The sequence below is a fragment of the Gavialis gangeticus genome, unplaced genomic scaffold (genome assembly GCF_001723915.1).
Source record: "Gavialis gangeticus isolate Ggan-Ray unplaced genomic scaffold, GavGan_comp1, whole genome shotgun sequence".
Classification (NCBI taxonomy): domain Eukaryota; kingdom Metazoa; phylum Chordata; order Crocodylia; family Gavialidae; genus Gavialis; species Gavialis gangeticus.
In genome coordinates this window covers 29569-35735 of record NW_017729011.1, presented here as the reverse complement: position 1 = coordinate 35735, position 6167 = coordinate 29569, and the positions used below count along the sequence as shown (strand labels likewise).

Below are 6167 nucleotides of genomic sequence, written 5' to 3'. Positions count from 1 at the left end.
GGGGGGGGGGGGTGTACCACACTGAACTACCAAGTGTGGAGGGGTTGGGGAGGGGAGGAGAAAGTAATCAAGAAAGATGAGAATCCCTGCAGATAGTCCTGACTGAGATTATTGGGGGCGAGTAGTGAGGGTCAAGCAAAGTTTCCACGAACTGTTCAAAACACAACTGGGGAAGATCAGTTATATCAGTCTCCCATACTCTGTCTAAGTACACACACACACACACACACAAAAAAAATCTACCTCTTGTTAGGGATGGAAAAAGAGACTGCCTCTGCCAGAGTCCAGTGTCTTTGGAAATCTCCACAGCTATCAAGCCACCTAATTAGAGAGCAAAAAGACTTTGTTCGCCTTTTTTAAAATAATCAGTCTCAGACCTTAGAGCAACTCAACAGCTCTAAGCCCCTCCCACCCACAACTGCCTAACAAAGAATTAATTATGTAACTATTATATAACAGACACACCTACCCACTCCAGCACTCGCACACACCAACAGCCACTCTTTCCTGGTCCCCTGAAAGTTAGCAGGACCTAGGGAGAAACTGGTTATTCCCCCTCCTCACAAGGAATGGATCACCATGCTGACTAGACAGCAGTTCTGTTACAAAAGGATCCTCTTTCATCTGCATTTGTGACGCTGCTCCATTTCATTCTCAGCATCTCTTCTCACTAATCTTCCATCTGTTGTGTATCTTCTTGCTTCTCCAGGTATTCTTAGGTCTATTAGGGTCACCATCACTTCCATTTCCAACAGAGCCCCAGGGGATGTGCAAAGGACAGCAAATGCAATTCTCAGAGCCCAATGTCACTCCACTAGAAGGGCTTGTTAAAGTACCAAGTGAGACAACTCTTCACCCAACAGAAGGGGACAAGAGATTCAGAACACAGCTCAGAAGCCTGCTAAACTCTCCAGTCTTCACTGCAAAGGTGTGACTAAGACTACTAATCCCAGCATGCAGTGCTTCATCTTGAGTTTAATACAACCAAACCAAGCTATATGCTACCACTGAAATGATAGGTGTCATCTATGACAATCAGCTGTAGGTCTTGAATTCTCCACACGTTGCAATGTGGCCCACTGTTGGCCAAAAGTCTGTCACCAAGTTGTAATCCCAGGCACCAATCCCTTAACACAGCAGGATATGCCAGCCCTTCTTTAACATAGTTGGCTACTGTAACCTCACCTGCAAAAAGAAAGCAGTCTGGAAACTGATTATAGAGGGAACATAACCTAATTCTCACCTGCTCTTGCTCCAGCTTCACACACGGGCTGCTATTAGTGGTGCCCTCCCATGAGTCATACTCATGGCTATACTGAAGCAAAAAAGTGCATCTTCCAGGCTTTACCTGCTTACACCCCAGAACTTTCCTCCTGATTCCTCCTCTGGCCTGTCTCACAGCACATATCAAACTCCACTGTCTTCATTAGCATTGCTGACTTATATAGGAATCAACTATGCCAGATCCCTCTTTTGTATTTGTCTCTATAACTAGAGTGCAAAAACTGGCATATTGGTTTAACAAACTGCTACGTTTTCAGTTCAGGTAACACATTTTTTTATCTAGATCAGTGATTCTCAAACAAGTTGCCTTGAGATTCTTTCAAGGCTGCCACAGGGTGCCATATAATGTTTAGCACTGCTACGTGTGCAAACATGATTCGCAAGATGCACCCTGAAGTTTTAAATAGGAATTCATAGTGTTAAAAACCACTCCAGCCTGGTGTGGTCTTTCTGAGTTTCATGCAACAGAATAATTGCTTTATTATGCATCAGTAGTCAAAGAGTGAAAACTAAGAGTTAACATTTTCCAAGGGATATTTTGAATTTAAAACAGTTGAGAACTACTGATCTAGATATTTAAACTGTGATTAGTCACCTTACTAGGCAGACTGCAGTTACGGCTGTAGTCAGAAGGAAGACCAGCATTCCCATCTGACCGGATGTGGGGATACTACATTACTAGGCCCTGAAGCATCCTGCTGAGGACTTAATGATGGGACGGAAGTAAGACGATTGAAATCTTTAGCTTAAGGAGGGTAATCTCCAGATTTTTCGAGCATGGAGACTCAAAAATATAAAAGCCAGTGTTGCCTCTCTTTTTCCAAAAGGTCTGTCTCTCAGTATCTCAGCTACTGACAACGTGTGCTGCAGAAGAAAAACGCCTTCCCTGACCTGAAAGAATCATTCATAAGCAAAAAGAATGAACAGAACAGAAAAAAGGAACAGGAAAGCAGCAGCAAAAAAATTAAGAGGGAAAGAAAAAAAGGCCAAGAGTGCTTAGAGGCAAACTGAAACATCAAAAGACCATCTCTAGTGACAGACAATATATCTTCTAACCCTGAGATTATGCAAGACAAACCAGGCCCCAAATACCCAAGAGCTCTTGTTCTGGCCAGGCCTCAGTGCTGCACACACTGAAGAGACCCAAGTTACATAAACACTAAAGAGCACTTATATAAGCTTTTGTATGAAGCACACTTACAAATAACACTCTCAGCTGAAAGAAGAAAACAGGTATCTGTTCCAGCCAAGTCTCAGCAATGCACAACTACATCCATTCCAACAAAGTCTCCTTCTCAGTCTAGGGAACAGATAACAATCCCATGCCTTAGTGCCCAACTCTCCCAGTGTCCATTCAGAAATGTATGCCTTTGTTTGGCTAACCTCCTCCTCCTCCACAAATCTAGTCTAATGATTGGAGCCCAGAACTGGGTGTCTGACAGTCTGTTCTCTATTCCACTTTTATCATTTTCATATTATGACACTAATAAGGACAGCTGTAGGATCCTCAGGTGGAGGAAGCCAGACCATCCTGAACCCTCATATAAACCTAGGAAGTATCTACCTTTGCAACCATTGACCTCAATTCAAAAATATAAGCACTGTCACCACAAGCGCTCTCTCACACAATTCAGACACAAGCCAGTAGACCTTAAAAAGCTACAACACATACCTTCATCTACTAGTAAGTCATGTGTGATTCACTTGCATTTGTCCTGTCAATCGCTCTCATCCACCCCCAGTTTAGTTACATAAACTAAATGCAATAATATCAAGAAAAGCTGCAGTGACTCCAGTGCTGGGAAATTTTCAGCAAGCTGCTACTTCAGTAACTGCGAGTAAGAAGCAACTGAAACCTGGCTTTCTGGTTACCCCAATTAACAAGTAACCTAATAACCCAAGGTTAGAATTTTTCTTTGGTTTTTTTGTTTTTGTTTTGTTTTTTAAACTAGGCTGGCAAAAAAAAAAGTCAGACAACAAAATGAAACTGGTTTATACCACACATCTGTGTGCCTCAATGGACTTTTTTTTTTTTTTTTTTGGGTAAAGTTCTGAAGGCAGGCCATTTTTAATTAAGTGCTTAAACATGGATTTAGACACCCACACTGAAAAAATTTGGCCCCAGTAAATAGACATATACTAGATCCTGATGTGCACGATAAATTACTCTGGTTGCTACCATAATTATTCTTGTTCTGTCTGTGTAATTTTCAGGGGATAGAAAGTGAGTAGCATGGGGAAAGGAGCAAGCATTTTGCATTATGCAATGATTACATAAGCACTGGTTTACAATAGGTAGTTGGGAGCCATAGTATTAGCTTTATACCAGGCTATCCTCAGAGCAAGGAGAAATAATAGAGAAGATTACTGCCGCCACATGCTGCCTCCAAAGCCACCAAAATGGCATAAAGGAAACAACTATGATAAACTAAAATTTCATGCTAATATTTTTGCTCCAAGTCCTCACTACAGCCTCATTCATGGCCTGTTAAGAAGAAAAAGAGACATTCAATACTCAATCACCATTTAAGAGAACTGCATGAAAGACAATTCCTTCACAAAATATCTCCTTTCAGTGTCCAAGCAGCCCTTTATCATTGCTCAGGGCAACAACAGTGTAGTACAGGAGCAGTGAAAAAATTATATGTATATACACCCAGCACATTTTGAAATAAAGAAGCTTTACAAACCATAATCAATCCTCACAATAGGCATGTAGTAAATATTATCCTGCATACTTTACTTATGGGGAAACTGAGGCAGCAAAATTAGGTTGCTTTTTAACATCCACAGCCAGTTATCAAAGCCAAGATGAGAATCCAAGAGTCCCTGGCTCCTGTCCTATCCTCAGTCCATTAGACTAGGCTTCCTTCCTTAAACATAAGTCCTTACTTGAATAGCAGATGTTAAAAAAAACCCATAACACACACATACTTCAACTTAACTGCTATTTGCTCTTTCATCCATAAAATAATTTTGGAAGAATTCTTAAGGACTTGTTTAGTGAGAAAGGTACCATTTGTGAGAAAAATACAAATTACAAAATCTGAACCAGTGTCATTGCTGGGCCTCTGGCACTTCTCCCATTACCAGCAGCCAGAAGAGTGACAATGCACATCAGACAGCTAATAAAACTGGTATAAAACATCACTGCTTGGACAGCTATTTGTTTCCAGGTTTATCCAAAATATTGCTGCTGCTCTGCATGCTCTGAGCAGGGAGCATTGATTCAGTTAGAACAACAAAAAAGGACTCAAAAATTGTTCAGAATCATGAAAGTCAAAGCCATGATGTCAAAGGTAACACGGAGTCCTCTGGTCTCATACGTAAGATTTAAGACAGAAAGAACATGCTGAATACAGCCCCATAAGAATACGAAGTACCCACAGTTTGTGCTCTCTCTGAGTAGGGCTCTCTAGAGATGTATCGCAACCACTGTTGTCGTCAAAGAAAGAGTTTTTTGGGTTTTTTTTCCCTTTATAAGTCATTTATCTTACATGGTGATGGACTCAGTTGAAATAGTGTGCAACCAGCATATAGCAACAAAACAATTTCACCACCTGGTGGTATCATAAAAATTGAGAAAACAAATCTCCACATTGAAAAACATGTTAAAAATGCAGTACTGACAACTGGTAACACAAGTTCAGTGTACAGAGCACATGCTGGTTTGACTACCCCCAAGGAGATGTCTGCTGAGCTTGAATGATGAACAGCCTTTTAAGCAAGAAGCTTAAAGTGTTTAAAGCAGAGCCAGGGAGACAGCTGTTTGGGTTCTGGTTTCAGCTCTGCCACAGACGCACTGTGTGACCTTGTACAAGTTTCCTTACCTCTGTGTACTTCATCTTCCCCTCTACAATATGGGGATAGCAGCGCTTCCCTAACTTTCAGAGTACTGTAAGCCTTAGTAGTTTGTAAAACATGTTGAGATCTATTGCCACCTACCATCTTAGGAAGCATTATCAAGGATGATTAATAAAATGGTGGGATTTCTAGTGAGTTTACAGTGACACAAGATCTCTGATAGATGGAAAACTAGTCCAATTTAATTTAGTGAAACATCCTCCAATGTTGTTGTTTCCCCATCCTCCTACCTGACTAAAGATTTTTGAAAGTTCAAACTCCCAGCAGGAACCTGAGTGCTGAGGATCTTCCTTCTCCATCACCCTAGCCAAAGGAGGAGATGAGGGGTAGGACAACCCCCAACATAACCCATCAATCAGAGGGGGACTTCTACAGAACAAATGACTCTGGATCTTCCAAAGGATCTTCCCTTCTCAAATCTTTCTTTATTCTTAGATTCATTTCCCTGCCCTAGGTTAGAGAAGCCACTAACTTGACCCACACTCCTAGTTTATTCGAGTCATTCTAATTTAATTCCTTTCCCCGTTTTGTTCACACCCGCCCAGATCTGGCTTCCTTAACTTGTTCCTATAGTCATGGACATATAAAGGAAAAGACAGTGGATTCTTATTAGAATCCTTGTGGCTCTCAACTGGTTGCTATAAACTGAACTTTTTGCTTCTACTGCACACCTCAAAGACCACATGCTCTGGCTCCTATACACTAAAGGTGGAATTCTTGAGACTGCTTGAATAGCCCATTCCTTCTATTATATAAGCTTCTTGTAATGACAAGGTTCATGACCTAAACTCTCCAACTAAGAAGAGGAGAACTCTATCTTTGGCATTTGGGCCACCAACACAAGAATGGCAAGTTTAATTATGAAGAGTAGAGCTCTGCACACATGAACAGCTAAGGGAAAAGGTTTTACAGAGAGGCTCCATGAGACAATGCAAACTATTGTCAATAATCCTCAGCATTCCCCCCCCCCCCCCCCCCCTGGAAAAAGGGAAGAAGGGGGGGTTTGGGGTTTTTCACCA

The 6167-nt window shown here is 41.4% G+C and overlaps 1 protein-coding gene across 1 annotated transcript in view; it reads right to left on the bottom strand.

The window, feature by feature from the left end:
* The window catches only part of RAD54L2 (RAD54-like 2 (S. cerevisiae)), a 52956-nt gene that overhangs the window by 45456 nt on the left and 1333 nt on the right, over positions 1-6167 (bottom strand). The window lies entirely within an intron of this gene.